The following is a 20,994-nucleotide window of genomic DNA, read 5'->3' as shown; positions in this document are numbered from 1 at the left end:
CCTGGCATTTAAAGTACGCAGGCCCACCATGGCAACAAAAGTGAAGGATGTAGTTGTGCGCGCACCAAAGTCGCGCTCCGGAAAAGGGTCTGTGGCCACTCAACAGGGGGCGTGTCAACACCATATACAACTTCTACACATTATGCAACAAAATACTAGACCCCATTATACTTGCCCCTTACACATAATGCCACATGGATTGAGCCAAAATTCAAATAATGCCACATGGATTGTGTCAAAATTCACATAATGCCACATGGATTGAGCCAAAATTTACATAATAACACACACGGATTGAGCCAAAATTCACATAATGCCAAATGGATTGTGTCAAAATTCACATAATGCCACACGGATTGAGGCAAAATTCACATAATGCCACACATATTGAGCCAAAATTCACATAATGCCACACAGATTGGGAAAAAATTCACATAATGCCACACGGATTGAGCCAAAATTCCCATAATGCCACACGGATTGAGCCAAAATTCACATAATGCCTCACGGATTGAGCCAAAATTCACATAATGCAACACGGATTGGGAAAAAATTCACATAATGCCACACGGATTGAGCCAAAATTCCCATAATGCCACATGGATTGAGCCAAAATTCACATAATGCCACACGGATTGAGACAAAATTCACATAATGCCACATGGATTGAGCCAGAATTCACAATACACTTCATAAACAGGGACATTGTCCACCAAAGGCTCGCATTAAACATTTACACCATAATGTCCATTACACGTTAAGTTACACGCCATTATGTCCATTATGTGTTATGCCAAACACCATAATGACTATTAAAAGTTATGCTACATAAGTGCTGCTTCTCTATATGCTCATTGCCAAGGGTTCCATGCTCATTGCCAGAGGTTCCATGCTCGTTGCCATGTGGGATTACATGCTCATTGCCAAGGGGGAGTACATGCTCGTGGTAAATGGGGGACAGCAGAAGTGATAGCCACTGATAGTGGCAGAGCCTGGCTGTATTCAGAGCACTGCAGGTACCGGCTATTTGAAATAATACCCCTTTCACACCAGAAAATGCATTCCCAGGTTGGCCCCTTTTACACCAGCCTAGTCCCTGCATTTTCTGGAGTGAGGGGGAGAGAAAACCACCCCTCCCCCCTTTAACCAGTTATCTCATTTAACCGGCTATATCTTCGGAACCAACTGACCCATTTACATGAGACAAGTATTATATTGAAGAACTTTTGAGTGGGCTTTAAATGATTTTGGTCCAGTGAAACTGGAACATTTGGTTCCAGAGTAATCTGCCCTCAAAAACATGAACAGCCATGAAATTACATTTCAAAAATAAAAAAATCGGTTTACACGTAATATCTCTGGAACCGATTGACCGATTTGGACCAGCCACAAGCTTCTGTGATGCCAGGGCGGGAACTGGCAGCCGTCGGAACCGGGTGGGGGTCGGAATTGACGGGTCCCATATTATCCTATGGGGAAAAAACGTTACAGGTTTGCCAGGCGATATCTCAGGTTCCCGGGGGGCTAGAGACACGGGGCTGGGCTCGTTGGAAAGCCCTGGTCCTCAGCTACAAAATAAATGACAGGGGGGCACGTGCCCGGGTGCCCCCCCCAGAATCCGCCACTGGTTGGGGGGTTAGGGTTGGAGTGGAAGGGGCAGGCTAGAGAGACGGAGGATTAGACACTAAAGGGATTCCAGGCCCTGTCAGAATATTCATCACTGTTGGTCTTCCGGCTGCCTGCATCCTGCCCGTTGTTCACACATATGTATTCTGGGGCGAGGACAGTGGTAGATTATAGTGGGTAAGTCTGGCAGGCCTCTGAGTCCTGGGCGATCCAATCCCAGCAGTCAGTCACAGACTTATCTAAGATGGGTTATAGTTAAAATGAAGTAACAGCCCATTAAATTCATATTGGTCTAAACAGTCACATCCTCCTTCTTTTGTAATGTGAAAATAATAATGTATAGTGTTAAACAGATAATTGCAATATCACAGTGCTGGGTAATTCACAGAGCTTAATCTTAAATGAAAAGCAGACAAGAGTCATTAGCAAATCAGCAAATAAAAGTCCGAGTGTCTGTAAAATGAGCTGCTGTAACATCTGCAGGCAGGAACCATTCCCCGGTGCCAGGACTGACCTCCGAAGTCTCTCCAGGAGACTGTAATCTGCTTTTTCACTGAAACACAATGCCTTGCATTACACCATACCTGTGATATTACAAATATCTTTGTGCAGCTATATTTTATTCTGATCAAGGTGCTCTATGTGTACTTGCATTGCCCTTCTGATCCCCGGGAGGTTTCTGTACTCTCTGAACTCACCTTAGGACATAGTTGCCAGTTTATGCTTTTTTGCTGCTGGGTGCTCAAGTCAAAAATATAGGGGAGTGGCTTAATGGGGAAGGGGCATGGCAACAACATAATACCAATTTAAATTACGCAGCACAGTTGTCTACAATATTCAAATTACGGCAACAGAGTTTTTCTTTTTTACACATTAGAGCAGCAGAGTCTTCCTTTTTACACATTATTTATTTATTTACAGTTTCTTATATAGCGCAGCAGATTCCGTTGAGCTTTACAATAGTAGACAGTGATAAAACAAACTGGGTAGCAACAGACAGACTTGGAGGTAGGCGGGCCCTGCTGCAAGCTTACAATCTATAGGGAACATTACGGCACAATGTAACGATACACACCATGAAATGCATTGAAACTAGTAATTGATGCCACCAAAATGATTTAGTATTAATACTCACATGACTATACTGTACATCACATACCAAATGCACAATCCTACACCAGTACGGCTGTGAGACAATGCTGATATAGTGAACGCATATATAGTACTGTACTGCCCTGTACTTCTACCCATGGTGGGAGGTCAGCTCCCTTCCTCCCGACGTCCCGCCATGCTCTGCCCTGTGCAGGCTGTACTTCTGCACGGTTTGACGTCAGCACTTCTGATTTGTGGGTATATATATATATGTCACTTAAGGTGGTATTCAAGGTGGACTGTCCGACACTTGATAGTCGGTATGTTGAATACTGACTAACGAGCTCCTGTCGCAGAAATGAAAAACAGTCCGACAGTCGGAATCTGGTATTGAATACCCCCTAAATATAATAATTTAAGGCACTGAATAATCCTACAAACAAGAAATGTGACTGACTAATTTACTTTCCAAACAGCACCATCCAGTCCAAAGAGAAAAAATATTCTTGCCAAAAATCCTGTTGTGTGACTATGTAATGCTGTAAGTAAGATGCTCTTTTCTGTGATCTTTAAGAGCGTGACATGTGTAATCTATATAAAAGATGCTACATTCACATTCAAGCAAGAAAATTACATTGCTATCTCAAATCTCTGACCAGTAATAGAAAAATCTACATATTTACTAATATTCTTCCTTGCATATACAGCAGGAGGCTATAAGGGTGGATGTGAGTGAACTGGACAAACCAGAAGCTTTTTGTAATACTTATGGGCAGACAAGATGGGCCAAGTGGATCTTATCTGCCAACAAATTCTATTTTTCTATAGATTTGTATTCTGGATTAAATTAAGTAAAAAACAAAGTCTACCCATTCTACACTGATTTAATGTAAACCATCTGTGTTACATTTTGGGCCGAAGATGGTATTTCTATGTATATTTTGAACTTATTTAATATACTTTTCCAATAATGATTGTGAATTATTCCTGCTTTGGAAATGGCCTTCATTTCTTCTATTTGCACTTTATAGTGGGAATGTGAATATAATTTTCGGTACTTGTGAGCACGGTGCCCATCGCATCGCAGACCATAAGGCATGCGATGGTATGTGATGCGATGTTACGCGATGGCAGCCGATGTTATACAATTTTAAATTGTATACCATCGCATTGTATGGCATTGTATGCCATTCTATCGCATATACAATAGTATGCAATTTAAAATTGTATAAGCACCCTAAAGGGTTTTCCCATGTTAAAAGTGGCCCCTATAAGTTAATTAAACATGTTGAGTGCTTACTATGTTAAAAGCACCCCCAACGGCACCCCCACTATCAACGCCAACCCGAAGAGTGGTGAGCGCAGCGAGCCCGCGAGGAGCGGGGGTACGCGTCCTACGACCTTTTCATACCCCCACTATCCACGTCGGCGTGGAGTTGATCTTATATAGTGTGTCGAGCGCAGCGAGCCACTGAGCCCGAAACGTGGCGAGCGCAGCGAGCCCCAGGAGGGGCCGAGGAATACATGTAAAGTAATACGCGTCCCCTCGCGGGGCTCGCTGCGCCACGCTTCGGGCTCAGTGGCTCGATGCGCTCGCCACACTATAAAAAAATCAACTCCACGCCGACGTGGATAGTGGGGGGATGAAAAGGTCGTAGGATGCATAATGCCGCCCCTCGCGGTCTCGCTGCGCTCGCCACGCTTTGGGTGGGCGTTCATAGTGGCGTGGGGGTGCATTTAACATTGTAAGCCCCCATTAGGGTGCTTATACAATTAAACATCGTATAGGGTGCTCATACAATTTAAAATCGCATCGCAGTGCATCGTGTGTATGCCATGCGATGGCATGCGATGCGATTATATGTCGTGCGACCTCATATCGTGAGTGCCGTGCTAGTACACAAGTACCATAATTTTCTTATTTAGCTGCTTTTACTGATTTGTAAGTATATATATATATGTCACTTAAGGTGGTATTTAAGGTTAGTCTAGTGTACAGTAGGAGTTTAATATGCAGGCTTTTTGGAGTTTTCTATGCATAACATAACATATTTAATACAGAAGGTGAGATTAAACAATGTGACACATGACAGTTCATTATAAATCTGATTCTGAATGAGATGGGCATAAAATAAATCAATATTTTGTCTGCTCTGTAGATGAAGAGTGCACTTTCAATGTAGTGCGGTAATAACACTATTTTTTTACAGGAGGGACCAACCCACATCTCGCCACAATGCCATTAAAGGGTTAACATAGTTAGGGGCAAGCCAAGTGCCCATCACAGTGCCATTTTTTGTAAATATAGTATTTCATTATTGGAAAAGTTATTCTACAAAACAAACTCTATTTAATGTAACATAAATGTTTTTAAATATTCATCCTTGTCCTCGTTCTCCAAAATCTATTTAACAACCTCTGCACAATCCCGATGGTTAATGATGGTATACTGTACATTGACTGTTATACAATTATTCGTGCCTCCTATCCACCAAAACCATTGCCCATTATAGATTCGGAGAACAGTCAATTTCTTGAAGTGCTGTTTTTTTGTGCATAAGGCACTAGATACTAAGCAAATAAAAAGCCAAAGTTGAACATGGTAAATGATTCTTTTCATTTGGGATAATCCCCTGACAAAACATAACACTTCGCAGACTATACTAATTCCAGTATGTTTTCAATAATCTGTTTGTTTTGTCTTTCATGGCTCTAAATAGTGAACATTAATAAACACATAATTATATTCGCAAAGCAAGTGTTGCATAAATACTGTACTGTATCACATGATATGTTACCACAACACATATCTGAACACTCATCATGCAACCCCCTATTCCAATTCCAGGAAATATAATGCTCCTGCCAGTGCCGGGTTATTATTAGCCAACTCTGGTGAATGTTTGGCTTAGCACTGGTGTGGGATTGTGGGTCACAGAGCAAGAGCAGGAGGTCTCAACACTATTTTAAGATTTTTAGAAAAAATAGGCTAAATAGTAAAGGATATATTTTTAATCTAATTAAACTGGACTCTGCCAATCTTTTTTTTATAATTCAGGTAAAAGCAATGTTGTATGTATGCATATGTTGTTGCATGATGTTGTATACATATAAAGGAATGAATTACAGTGAGTAAGAAGACATTTCAGCATATATGCATTGAATAACTGCCAATGTATAAAACTGTAACATAGGTTATTCCAGCTAGAGTTGGTTAGTGTAGTGTATATTCATCATGCATCATTACAGATTGTAAAAACGGGAACATATATTTATTTATTTATTTATTAACAGTTTCTTATATAGCGCATACAAATTCCGATGTTATACAATTTTAAATTGTATACCATCGCATTGTATGGCATTGTATGCCATTCTATCGCATATATCACTGTAATTCTGTTATGAAGTGATAAAAAAAAAATCAAAAGAGAAGAACCAACATCAAAATATAAAAAAGAAGGGAATAAAAAAGAAGCGGGAAGGAGTCGGGGGTGTGAGGAAAAGCTTACAAACCTTATTGCTTTCCATATAAAACATACATTCAGAAATGTTCTTGTCACTCTCCGCATGTAGAAATATAGCATCAAGATAAATCAAACCCTAGAAACACTGTGAGTGCAACTCAATCATTACTCCATTTGTTACTGATCACCAAAATAAGTTAGGTCAGTTGGTATCTCCCATCACTGGCTGCTTATAAAATGGCGAATCATTTTCAAGATCAACTTACTGAGTTTCAAAGCCCTACGTGACTCAAGGCTCCTTGAGTCCTATTGGAGAAAGAACTTGGGGGACTTGCAGGGATGCCCTGGATTGGTGGGCCATGACCAATTAAAATTAATTAGGTACTTATGTATTATCTGGGCACCCTTTTTTTGATCGGGTCGGAAAAATCGGTTCGATCGCATCGCATGCAACCAAATCGCATGCGATGCGATGGATGTAATTTTTACATTGGATTCAATGTTAAATGGTCCCTGAGACCCGATTTTACATTGGGTCCAATGTTAAATGCCCCCCAGACCCCATTTTTTATTGTATACCCACCCTGTTCATACCCCCACTATTCAAGTGGGCATGGAGTTGATTTTATACAGTGTGGCGAGCGCAGTGAGCCACCGAGCCAGAAGCGTGGCGAGTGCAGCGAGCCCCGCGAGGGGACGCGGAATACATGTTAAGTAATCCGCATCCCCTCGCGGGGCTCGCTGCGCTCACCATGTTTCGGGCTCAGTGGCTCGCTACGCTCGCCACACTATATAAAATCAACTCCATGCTCACTTCGATAGTGGGGGTATGAACAGGGTGGGTATACAATAAAAAATGGGGTCTGGGGGGCATTTAACATTGGACCCAATGTAAAATCGGGTCTCATGGACCATATAACATTGAATCCAATGTAAAAATCGGGTCGATCGCATCTCATCGCATGCGATTTGGTTGCATGCGATGCGATCGACACGATTTTTCCGCAAACGTTAAGGCATACAATCAAAAAATCGGGCGCCCAGATAATACATAAGTACCAGGAGTGCTGCTTGACATCTGGCTGGCGATGCCGCATGACTCTGGAGATACCGCCCATGAAGGTTCAGCACTGTACACTGGCCAGCCCTGTGCAGGCATAAGGGGGGGATCGGTCCCCATGGCAGCCAGCCGCAAACACTGGGGAAGGTGGCAGCCGGACTTTGGGGGCAGCCAGTAATTGTTGCAGGGGGAGCAGCGGGCCCTGGGAACAGCTTGGCCCCCATAGCAGCTGCACCCCCTGTAGTTGCGCCAGTGCTATTTTGGCCTCCCTAGTCTGATATATCTAATAAGTTGCATGCTGTCCAATTAGTTCTCTCTACTACTGAAGTATATATATGGATGGGTGGTTTTTCTTTTATCTGGTAGCTTCACAGACCACAAATCTAATCAAAAATATTACCAGGAGCCAAATTCCAGTCATTTCCAAAGTTCCAATGTTATGATCTGTCTGAGGAGTTTGCAAATAATATAATCCTTTATCTCTTCTAATTGAATAATACTATGAATGCATATCAAAGGGAAATGATCAGACATGCTGACACTCCCGTCTTTGTTTTGGCTCCATATCATGTCTGGTCTCAGTCACTACACAGACTGTAAGACATACATTCTTAGAACACGCATACGAAGACACCTGTCTAGCCATGTTTCTCCTCTTCTATCTTTTACAATCTGCATTTTGCTTGTGGGCTTCATTCATGTGCCTTTGCCAACTGGCATCTTGCTGAACTTACTATTTATTTAAATGTCCATAATGCTAACCATAACAGGATGGCTTTACCTTGCAACCCTATTGGTTGGTTATGCGCTATGTGGGATTTCATGAGTCGTCAATAACTTACCATTACTACCCTGTGCCCAGGGGTTAAAGTGAGGGGGAACTGGGTGGAACTCAGTTCCACCACATCTAATAGTAGGGGGAACTGAGTTCCACCTCTAACACAGCCCTGAACAGTAATTCCAGCAGAAAAGCCTGTCCCAGCACCTTGTTCTTCTGGCATAGCGTATGTGATGTCATGCCATCACCACCACTGAAGTAAAGAAGAGCTACTAAGAAGAGTAGGCTCTGTGCATGCTGAAGACAAGATGAGAGGGGGCTGAAGGGACACAGAGGTGGGGAAGCTGCTGGAGGGACACAGGGCATAGAGCTGCTGAGGGACATGGACAGTGAGCTACTGGAGTGACAGAGACAGTTGTGTATAAGCAGCACAACTGTGGACATTATGTGTATAAGGGGCACTACTACGTGATTTAATATGAATCAAGATCACTACATGCGGTGTAATGTGTATATGATTGTGATACTTTGTTGTGTAATTAGTTACTATTGTGTAATTACACCCCTTCCTAATGGGACCATTATTCCATTTTGGGAGGTAGGGCACAAATTCCCTGGCACTGGTCTGGGCTCTGCCTAATGAGGACGGGGGGAGCAGTGTTAGGGGAATGGAGTTCCACCACCTCTCCAGGACCACTTTAAGCCCTGCCCATGCCTGCTTTCCCAGGGGAACACCCAGTGTTTTTATAAGGGTTGCCCATAAAACGCTGTCAGGGCCAGCTCCCTGACTGTGCACCCTAGCTGCAAACAGGCTGGCATTGTTGCTGGCGGTGTGTGTGACATAATGCTACCGCCACAGCCCTCCTGTGGATTGGGACAGACATGCCTGCTTTTTCCAGGTCACTCCCAGAAAACATAACATGTGTCGCTGCCCCTGAGGGAACTTATTGGGCAATATTGGTAGATAGTAGCGCTCAACCTGGGTGCTGGCAGCTTGGTCGAGTTGTCCAGGCTCAAAGGAGTGCAGATAAATAGATAGCTAATGACCAGCGCACTAGCTCTATAACTGTGTCCCCAAATAAGTGGGATGGTGTGTTATGTCGGCGGTAAGAAAGATGCAGATATGAGTGGGTGAAGCACGAAGAATTTATTGGTATTGGACACAGTGTATAGGTATAAACTGCTCTGCAACCAAAATATTCTGACAGTGCTGGTGCTGTGGGGGAAGTGAGAGGAGAGTACCGCTGCACTGTGTGTCTGCGGTCTGGTATGACTCTCCCTCCGGTGTGATACTGGGAGACGGGTGGGGGATGATGGGGTCTCCAGGTATCCAGTGGGGGTGCACAGAACACCTAGCCCGGTGGACTGGACTCAGTGCAAGCCCACCCCCACTGGATACCTGGAGACCCCATCATCCCCCACCCGTCTCCCAGTATCACACCGGAGGGAGAGTCATACCAGACCGCAGACACACAGTGCAGTGGTACTCTCCCCTCACTTCCCCCACAGCACCAGCACTGTCAGAATATTTTGGTTGCACAGCAGTTTATACTTATACACTGTGTCCAATACTAATAAATTCTTCATGCTTCACCCACTCATATCTGCATCTTTCTTACCGCCGACATAACACACCATCCCACTTATTTGGGGACACAGTTATAGAGCTAGTGCGCTAATCATTATCTATCTATTTACCTGAGGGAACTTAAACTGCAATCGCCAGGCAACAGCGGTCTGTGACTTTTGGACAATTGCATATGGGCCAAATCAGGCCCAGTGATCAGTAATAAAGCACTTTTTAGCTCCTTTTATACTATGCAAAGGGCAAGCGATTCTTAGACAAGATCAGCGTCTTCATAAAATATCTGCTATTACCACTGATCCATGTTGTTTCTGTGGATGCTGCAATCTTTTGGTGGATTCGCATTGTAGAGTCCACTTTTGATAAATAAAAGTCTTACTGCTGTCCGGAGTGATCTGTATAATTGCGATTCTAAAACCTATAAAGATTTTTTGGCTTTCAAATACATGAAACAGGTTTCTGCATAACAAATACAGGCTCAATTGTATTACTGGAATTACATTCTAGCTCAAATGAAGCATGGAAGAGGAGCATCCACCCTTAGAACTTTATTACAGATTGGAATTTCTCCAGGACATAGAAACAATCAGTCTCAAATTGACCGCTCATATGGGTATTTTATGTTTTCAAGTATTAGATTTTAATCCTAAAAAACTATAAATGGTTGAAGCCAGTGAAAATATGTGTACATAGATACTTGAATGTTTGTGTGAGCTTCCTAGATTTTGTGTTGTGTGTTTTGTTCCTCTAGTGCTCAATCCATTCTTCTGTTATCACCAATTTTTCATGATGAATTTTACAACCTGATGCTTGGAACCTGATTTTAATTACATCTTTTCCAAGATTTCCTGAACACACAACACAAAATACATTGATTATGTGGGTGCATCTGATGGGAGATGATTGGCTGAACTGCGTGTTCCTTGTATACTGTAGGCTTGGAATTGTGGTTAGAGATTCCCATCTGCACCGGAAGTTTATTTAGTAACACCTAAATTAATATAGCACCAGCATATATACGGTTGCGCTTTACAATATAAATCTGTCCCACACAGTTTTATAGGGCCTACACATGGGACTATTTCAGGGTATTTTCTAAGCAATCTCACTAGACTGCTTAGGAAATGCTTCTACATTGCTCTGTGTGTAGGGGCCATAGCGATAGCGATGTGCGGCCCCGTATGCTGGATAAATCTAGTTACATTGCCGGTCAGGGCCAGTGTTCATATCGGAGAACACTGGCCCTGACAGATCACTCAACACACATCGCTGTGCAGTGCTGTGCGGTGAGTGATCTTGATGAACAATCTAGTGGGTGCAGGACGGGGTCCCGACAGTCATTTACCCGATGTCGGGATCCCGACTGTTAAAACACCGACAGACGGGTTCCCGACGGCCACAGGTTATTCTCCCTCGTGGGGGTACACGACCCCCATAGAGGGAGAATAGAATAGGTGGCTAGCAGAGCGAGCCACCATGCCCACAGCGTGGCGAGTGCAGCGAGCCCACAAGGGGCTTTGTTGCGCTCTCCATGCTGTCTGAGTCCGGCCAGTTGGGATCCCGATGTTGGGCTAATGACTGTCGAGATCCCAACTGTCGAAATCCTATACCACACTCCAATCTAGTATTGCTCAGAACGCTCAGCCAAATCTCCCCGTGTGTAGGCCCCTTTGGTCACTTTATCCTTTTCTTTGTTTACCTTTAACTAACAATGTGATTAGAGTATCTGGGTGTTCTACTGATAAAATGTCAAGAATGTATAGTACAACAAAGAAAAACAGTGGCTATTCTTTCTTCTGTGCACCTCATGACAGTTGTATTTTTGTTACAATATGTATTTCTTTGGCCTATCCAATTACCCCTGTAGGTTGCAAGTTGCTGTTGTTATGGTGTTGATACGTCAACAATGGCACCACATTTCACATAAATTGCAGTATGTTCCTTAGGCAGAATTTGCACAGATTTCTGGCAGACCTACAGTATGTTGCCTTTTCTTTCTTTACATTTAAATGTGTAATCTGACTAAAAGCAATATATTAAAGTAAGATAAATAATTTATAAAATCTAGTCACAGAATTGTGCTTTATTAGAACAGAAATTTAGAGGTTGCTTTATATAACTTGTGAATTCAATATTATCTATTAATTCTTAACATTTACTAACTACTCATGGTTGTTCCTAATAAACATGTACTGTATATATCTTTTGTGTATTTATTGTGTAAACTGCGCTGCTCGACTAATGTAAATTAACTGAGATAGACAAAGGTTCTTATATGTGCAATATGTCAATGTATAACAGCCCCATGTTGTTCAGACAGTTGGGGAACCACTGTACTATGAAATTTATTTACAAGTACATTTATTATATCAGTTTCAATATTCCATAATAAATACAGTGGGGGAAATTTACTAAAGGAAATTTGTAAAAAAATAGGTGTATTTGTATCCAGAAATACACTTATTTTTGACATTTACTATCCCGAAAATACGGCAATTCGTATTCGTATTGATAGCACATCAATACAAATACGAATTGCCGTATTTTCGGGATAGTAAATGTCAAAAATAAGTGTATTTCTGGATACAAATACACCTATTTTTTTACAAATTTACTTTAGTAAATTTCCCCCAGTATGTCTTTAAGAAATTCCCATATCAATTTTGTTTTACTAGTCCGTTAACTCTAATAATTATCAATGTACCTGTGAAATCCCCAGTGTGCTCCATTGCCTAAGGGCCCACCACACCTCTAGCGGTCAGTAACTTAGCGGAACAGAATCATGAATGAACTTGGATGCTAAGTTTGTTTCGATAAAAACTAGACCAAGATTAGGCATCCTGCAAAGTAAGTGGTTCTGAAGCACCCCTGTCCCCTCCTTCATAAAGGGGCCCAATTTTAATATGTCCTCTATAATGATTGGTCAAGTCTCTCTTTGGTGTTTGTCCACACCCTCTCTGGTGGGTGGCCACTCCCGTTAGCTTTGGCCCCTACCACTGAATTCCCTGTGGCCTCTTTATACCCCTAGTCTCACTCTAGCCTCACTTCAGTGCAAACTCCACCCCTTTCAAGATTCAGTACCTGGGACTTCATGGGTGCATTTAAATAAAAAGGGAATCACTACGTACCTATCTTCATATTCTGGGCAAACATTACAGTTGGCTGTTCTGTGTGTGCAGTCTAGACAATTACAATGCAAGATTACGTTGAACAGGTATCTGGCAGATTAAAAAATAACCTTTCAAGGTCACTACATAGAGGCTGGAGACTATAACCTAATACTCAGTCTTACTTAGCTCTGTGAAAGGCTTTGTCACCAGTTTAGAGGTCTTTGTCAGATGAATTATTCATGTTTCATGTAATGTCAGATAGGCAACAGTCTCTCTACAGCTGAAGATGTCATCATCTGCCGAAATGATTTATACAAAAATAGAGTTGGTTTTGTTAATGATAAAATAATGAACACTTCAGGAGAAGTCATGAACATTACCATTGCAAAAAATATAGATATTTATTGATGGAAAGAAATACTAGGTTCATTTTGAAGACGCAGTTGAACTGTATTGTGCTCAGGGGGGATTTCGGTGCATTAGTAAGGGTCATCTGGATATTGTATTTCTTAGTCTTTTTATAGACATTGGTGGATTTTTCCGATCCTGTTAGACGAAGAACATCGTTTCCATGCATAACAATGCCTATATTACTACTGTATGTGAAGGCCTTCATATACATAATTTATCATTCACATAATATATTAATAACATACTTTACATAATTTATTGTAATGTTTCCTACATATTTTATTTCCTACATTATCATTGGTAGGAAAGTTGCTAATCTCGCTCAGATCATGCATGTGTACAGTATATAAGTAGACTCAGCTGCACTTAGGGGGTGAGATTTAATAGGATGAGAGATTCAGAAAGTGAGAGATTTGGGAAGAAATCTCCTGTTTTTTTAAAGCGGCAATCATATACACTGCAAAACCAGTTTGATTCTGAAGTGTAAATGATTGCCGCTTTAAAAAAAACTGGAGATTTCTTCCCAAATCTCTAACTTTCTGAATCTCTCATCCTATTAAATCTCACCCAGTGAATCTGTCCGTAGAACATGACTTAACCATGACTCTGTTGTCTCTGACTCTGTTATCTGTATATAACAGATTATTCTGCAATAGAATGCACATACAAGAATACAAGAAGAGATCGGTAGAAAATCAATTATGATTTCCAACAACCGCTATTGCAGTACTGATAACTTCATGTTCTAAAGTAACAATCATTAAAAAGACTAAATTGGAGTACACACGGGAAGATTTTGGCTAATGGACAATTTTGACTAAGCAATTTTAGGAGAGATTTCAGCTAGATGCACTGGAGATTTTGACTAAGAGATTTTGTCTAAGCAATGATAGTCTATGATCTAGTCAAAATCTCCTGTTGTTAAAAGTTCTCCGTGTGTACACCCCTTAAGGGCCAGAGCTTCAAAGAGTGGTAAAATTGAGAGTGATAAACAGCCAGCCAATCAGCTTCTAACTGTTATGTCACAGGCATGGGTTTGAAAAATGAAAGGTAGGAGCTGATTGGCTTGTTTTTTATCACTCTCCATTTTATCACTTTTTGAAGCTTAGTGCATCTGGCCCTAAACCAAGCTGGCAGTATATATCAGGGGCGGATCTAGACTTTTTTTCTGGGGGGTGGTTTTCTGTTGGTTTACTGTTTAATCTTGACCACCCCCAGGTCCTGACTCCTCCCCCTTCCCAGTCCTAACTCCTCCCCAGACTAATGGGGCCTTATTCTAGTCCACTCTTTCTGACAAAATCCTTCTTAGATGGACAATACCATGTGCACTGCAGGTGGGGCAGATGTTACTTGTGCAGAGAGAATTCGATTTGGGTGGGGTTTTACTTCAAAGTGAGATCTATAGTGCAGTATAAAAATAAAGCAGCCAGTATTTACACTGCACAGAAACAAAATAACTCACCCAAATCTAATTCTCTCTGTACCTTTTACGGTACTCTTTACTTAGTTGGGCGCCAGCGATTGAAATCGCGGGCGTCGGGGGTAAAAATTGCGGTCATCGCGGGCATCGCGGGTAAATCGGGATGACCGCGATGCCCGCGATGACCGCGATTTTCCCATAGGGAACAATGTTAAAAAGGCTGATTGACCGCGATTTTACTGTTAAATGCCTCAATGGACCCGATTTGGCCATAGGAATCAATGTTAAATGGGCCACAGAGCCCAAATAGGCACAATTAACCCTTAAATGTCCCCCCCAATTTTTAACGCCACCCCACGATCCACGCCAACCCGAAGCGTGGCGAGCGCAGCGAGCCCGCGAGGGGCGGCGGTACGCGTCCTCCGACCTTTTCATGCCCTACTATCCACTAGGGCGTGGAGTGAGAATAGAATAGTGTGGTGAGCGCAGCGAGCCACCGAGCCCGAAGCGTGGCGAGCGCAGCGAGCCCCGCAAGGGGACGCGGATACCTTCACAGGTAGACGTGTCCCCTCGCGGGCTTCACAGGTGTCCGCGTCGCCACGGACACCTGTGAAGCCCGCGAGGGGACGCGTCTACCTGTGAAGGTATCCGCGTCCCCTCGCGGGGCGCGCTGCGCTCGCCACGCTTCGGGCTCGGTGGCTCGCTGCGCTCGCCACACTATTCTATTCACACTCCACGCCCTAGTGGATAGTAGGGCATGAAAAGGTCGGAGGACGCGTACCGCCGCCCCTCACGGGCTCGCTGCGCTCGCCACGCTTCGGGTTGGCGTGGATCGTGGGGTGGCGTTAAAAATTGGGGGGGACATTTAAGGGTTAATTGTGCTTATTTGGGCTCTGTGGCCCATTTAACATTGATTCCTATGGCCAAATCGGGTCCATTGAGGCATTTAACAGTAAAATCGTGTCCATCGGGCCTTTTAACATTGATTCCTATGGCAAATCGGGAGCATCGCGTCGCGGGCATCGCGGGTACATTTATGGCCGGCCGCGACGCGACCGACACGATTTCCATGTTTAACATGGGTTTCAATGGGAAATCGCGGGCATCGCGTCGGTCGCGTCGCGGCCAGACATAAATGTACCCGCGATGCCCGCGACGGGCGCCCAACTAAGTAAAGAGTACCCCTTTTACATCTGCCCCCCTGCAGTGCACATGGTTTTGTCCATCTAAGAAGGATTTTGTCAGAAAGAATGAACTAGAATAAACCCCATGGTCACATGGGCAGCTGCAGGGTGGCAGATCTAGACTTTTCCTAGGAGGGGCCACACCCCCCCCCCCCGTCGCACCCCCCCCCCCCCCCCCCCCCCCCCCCCAATTGTATCTGCAGCTGGGTATATAGAAACATAGGATTTCTTTCAGGTAATCTCAACCCTTTTTGATCCTTATTTCTTTAAAAAAAGAGTTGGGTGGGAGGAGCCTGCACAATAAAATTGGAAATGATGAGTTTAGAAAGATAGGAAGATTGGGAAAAGGACTGACTATAATTAAAGATGAATTATTTTATCTAACATCACCTACCAGCCTATGCACAGGGCTGTGGCTTTAAGAAATGTGATGGTCAGTGGTGCACCCCCGAGTAGGAATACGTTTAATTATAAACAAAAAGAAAAAAGAAGAAACTCGGGTGGGGTGCACTCTTATCCCCAATCTAAATTGCTCAGCTGCTCGAAAAAAGTTTTTTTACATATTTTTCTATGCCAAGTGAAAAAAGTTTTTAATTTTATATGTTTATATTATGTGCTTTGAAGTCATATAATGCAAAAAAATCAAATCAAATCAAAAGGACTCCAAAAAGAGTTATAAATATTATAAATCTGTATCAGATCAATGAATATATCAATACTATTTTATGCTGCACAAAAATTTTATAAAGTGATTTTTTTATATTTTTTATTATGTATATACAATACTGGTAGTATGGCCTTTTATTTGTGAATTGTCTGTAGACAATTATAAGGGAGCTGGTATCAAGAATTGGTGCAATAAAATCCCATGTGTGTATCTCTACATGTAATGCACATATACTGTACACCAACACTATGTAAAGCTGACCTTCATAAATCCTTAACGCCTTTACCACTTGGCATTATAGTTTTTCTCTCAATTGAATGAGATAAGGATTATAATCATAAGTCAGCAAAATAAAATAATTTTTTTCAAATAAAGTATGTACACATTATTTACATTTATGCACGTGCATTAGTTCCCTTCATGGTTGGCTGATTGCTGTAGGGCTATGAGTTAATCAATTTGCCTAACAATATTCACAAACACAATTGTATCAGAAATTAGAACCAAATAACGCTTGTTAGACAGGAAAACTTGGATTATACTAACACAATTTTGTAGCAAAAAGTTCGCTCAATCAAACAACCCACTCAAATTGTGTCTCAGCTTGCCTGCTCATACATATCCATATATATAACAATTATTGCTGGGCCAGAGTCATGGCAAAGAAACACACTATAGCGCTGAAAAGGATATAAATATATCCCTCTATGAGTTACTGAAGCACTAAAATGAACAAAATGTCGTTGCCAGCAGTTGTAATTAATTAGTTATGTATGCATATACCAGCTGCATCTGCCTCAGCGCAGAGCAGCATATATCTATAAATGCTCAAACAATTGCTATAGCCTGCAAGGACGCAATTATATATAGGAAATGGATAAACTTGCACGGTTTTATATTATACAAAGTCACACATTGCCAGTCTCAAAACGGCTAATAAGGTAAATAGATACTAAAGCGGGATAATGCCACAAATTAGATACAATTGTTTTGGAAAATGAATAGCCAACAAATTACACCTTGTGAGGGGAAAATCAAATGCATGGCTTTCAACTCTAAATGAATGAAGGGAAAAAAGGGAGAGAGACCGAATTGCCTGTAACCAAAGCTGAGCCGGCACCAACGGCGCACGGCTGCTTTGCAGGGAGAGGTCTACATTACCAGCCCTGGATCTCTGGGGTGCAGGGACGCTGGGAGCGCTTGTCTCTTCTTGAAGCTCCGATTTGGAAGCCGCTCCTGCGGTCACATGTGCACACGTGATCGCGTCTCTGTCTGTTTCTTCTTTTTTCTTTATCCTTATTTCTTTGTAAGGATATTCCTAAGCCTATCCCAAGCATGTTTGAATTGTTCTACTGTCTTAGCCTCTACCACCTCTAATGGGAGGCTATTCCACTTATCCACTACCCTTTCTGTGAAGTAATTTTTTCTAACATTTTCCCTGAACCTACCTCCCTCCAGTTTCAGTGCATGTCCTCGTGTTCTATTACTTCTTTTCCTTTGAAGAAAATTTCCCTCCTGTACTATGTTAAAACCCTTGATATATTTGAAGATTTCTATCATGCGCCCCCTTTCATGTAAAGATCTTTTAGTCTTTCCAGGTAAGTTTTGTGATGTAGGCCATGCACCATTTTAGTTGCCCTTCTTTTTACACTCTCTAATGTATTTATATCCTTCTGAAGATATGGTCTCCAGAACTGGACACAGTATTCCAGATGAGGCCGTACCAATGACCTATAAAGTGGCATTATTACGTCCTCTTTTTCTGCTACTGATTCCTCTCCCTATGCAACCTAGCATCTGACTAGCCTTCCTCATTGCTTTGCTACATTGCTTTCCTGCCTTTAAGTCACTTGAAATAGTGACTCCTAGATCTCTTTCCTCCTCAGTAGTTTCCATGGGTTGGGATCATTTGGCCTATTGCATTATGGTAGAAAGTCATTAGGTCGACATGCTAAAAGGTCGACATGACTGTAGGTCGACATGGGAAAAGGTCGACATGATTCTAGGTCGAAAGGTCATTAGTTCGACAGGTCATTAGTTCGACAAGGTCATTAGTTCGACATTGTCTATGTCGACATTCACAAGGTCGACAGGGGGTTTTTCACTGTTTTTTTACCTGAATGTCAACACAGTCGACATGGACACAGTTTAAAGTGCACTGCATCCCCTCGCATCGCTCGCTGCGCTCGCAATGCGTCGGGCACGGTGCCTCGCTACGCTCGGCACACTATTTTATTCTCCCACCACACCCTAGTGGATGGTAGGGCATGAAATACCGCCTGTCGGCACATGTTGGCTCAAAAAACAGTGAAAAACTCCATGTTTTAGCACCTTTTAGCATGTCGACCTAATGGATTCGACCTAATGACTGTCGACCATAATGCAGTAGACCAAATGACCGCATCCCGTTTCCATTATAGTACCCTTGATACTACTGTATATTGAGCCTTTGGGTTTTTGAGTCTCAAGTGCATAATTTTGCATTTTTTAGCATTAAACTGTAGTTGCCATGCTCTTGACCAATTCTCAAGTTTACCTAGATCATCAGTCATTTGTTTTACCCCTCCTGGTGTGTCTACTCTGTTGCATATCTTTGTGTCATCTGCAAAAAGGCATACTTTCCCTTCAATACCATTTGCAATGTCACAAACAAAGATATTAAAGAGAACTGGTCCAAGTACAGACCCCTGGGGTACTCCACTGGTAACGTGTCCCTCCATAGAATGCACTCCATTTACTACAACTGTCTGTTTCCTATCCTGCAACCAGGTTCTTATCCATTTAATTGTTTTATAATCCAATCTCACACTTTCAAGTTTATTTAGCAGCCTGCGATGTGGGACAGTGTCAAATGCCTTACTAAAGTCTAGATATGCCACATCTACAGCCCCCCCCCCCCCCCCCCCCCTTCATCTATTATTTTGGTCACGGAGTCAAAAAAGTAAATAAGATTTGTTTGGCATGATCTCCCTGCAGTAAAACCATGCTGTTTTGGATCCTGTAAGTTGTTTAATTTAAGATATTCCACTATTCTTTCTTTTAATAGTGTTACCATTCATTTCCCTACTACTGATGTAAGGCTCACTGGTCTGTAGTTACTTGCTTCTTCTTTGCTTCCACTTTTATATACTGCCAAGTGCTTAACCAAGGGCAGATTACATTTTAACAAATCTGATTTCTCCATTCCTGACAATGGGGGACATTTACCAAAATGGATTCGTAGAAAAAAGGTGTATTCGTAGGGAGAAATACACCTTTTTTTTACGAATTTGTATTTTCGGGATTTACAATCCCAAAAATACAACAATTCGTAGTCCTAAAGATGGAACATTCGTATTTGTAGTTACAAATACGAATGCCCTACACCATCGATAGGATACGACAGAAATCACCATTCAAAAGAATGGTGGTTTCTGATTTACTAAGCAGCCGTACTGATAATACGGCTGCTTAGTGGTGTAAAACACCCACGCAAATACGACAGGAAAATAGAACACCATTTTCCTGTTCTATTTGCGTTTTAGCCTGCACGGATCAGTCAGATCCGTGCAGGCTGCAGTGTAAAAAAATAGAAAAATAAATAAATTTAAAAAAAAAACGGCGTGGGGTCCCCCCCACAGCCGAAACCAGCACCAGGCTGAAGGAGCCGTGGCCGGTAATTAAAAATCAGGGAACCCGACAAATAGGGGCTCCCCGATTTTTAACAACCAGCCCCAGGCTGCAGGTCCGGGGCTGGTTCCCAAAATACGGGGGACAAAATGACTAGGGGTCCCCCGTATTTCAAGAACCAGTCCCAGGCACAACCAGCCGGCAGGGTAATGCCACACCCGGGGGGAGACTTTTTATGCAAGTCCCCCCGGCCAAAGCATTAACCCTACCGACCAGTCAGCCTGGCCAGGGGCCCTGGGGGAGTGGGGACCCCCCCAATGAAGGGGTCCCCCCCCTCCAGGACTTACCTGACCAGGCTGAAGCCTGGTACTGTCCCCGATGCCCCTGGGCGGTGGGCATCGGGCTGATTATGGTGTAAAAATAAGGTTAAACTATTGTTTTTTACTGTGGCACTACAAGTGCCAGCAAGCCTCCCCAGCAAGCTGGGACTTGGAGAACCACAAGTCCCAGCCTGCTGGGCATTAAAGGGCCCGCTGGCACTTGTAGTTCTACAGTTAAAAAAATAGTGCACAAAACACACTGACACACTTTTAAAATAAAACTTTATTACATACAAAGCCCACACATACTAATACTTACCTATCTTCTTTCCGTAGGTAGCCCTGATGTCCTGTGTCGGCGTCTTCTGGTCCTGTGTCGTCTTCTTCCTCCATGTCGACCGTCGCTGTCGCCGTCCGGATCCGACGAAATCCATTTGGGAAACTGTGGAAGGAAACCATACTCACCTGTCCCAGGGCGACGCAGTCCAGTAAGGGTCTTGGCAAAAAACAAACCGACACCCGAAACCAAGCGGACACGACGGAGACGCACGGTACTGTGTGTACATCGTGCGGCTCCGCCTCCCGAATGCCGCTATTGGCCGCTTTGGCCGGGGGGACTTGCATAAAAAGTCTCCCCCCGGCTGTGGCATTACCCTGCCGGCTGG

The sequence above is a fragment of the Crinia signifera genome, chromosome 8 (genome assembly GCF_055691185.1).
Source record: "Crinia signifera chromosome 8, ASM5569118v1, whole genome shotgun sequence".
Lineage (NCBI taxonomy): Eukaryota > Metazoa > Chordata > Amphibia > Anura > Myobatrachidae > Crinia > Crinia signifera.
This window is presented reverse-complemented; position numbering follows the sequence as displayed.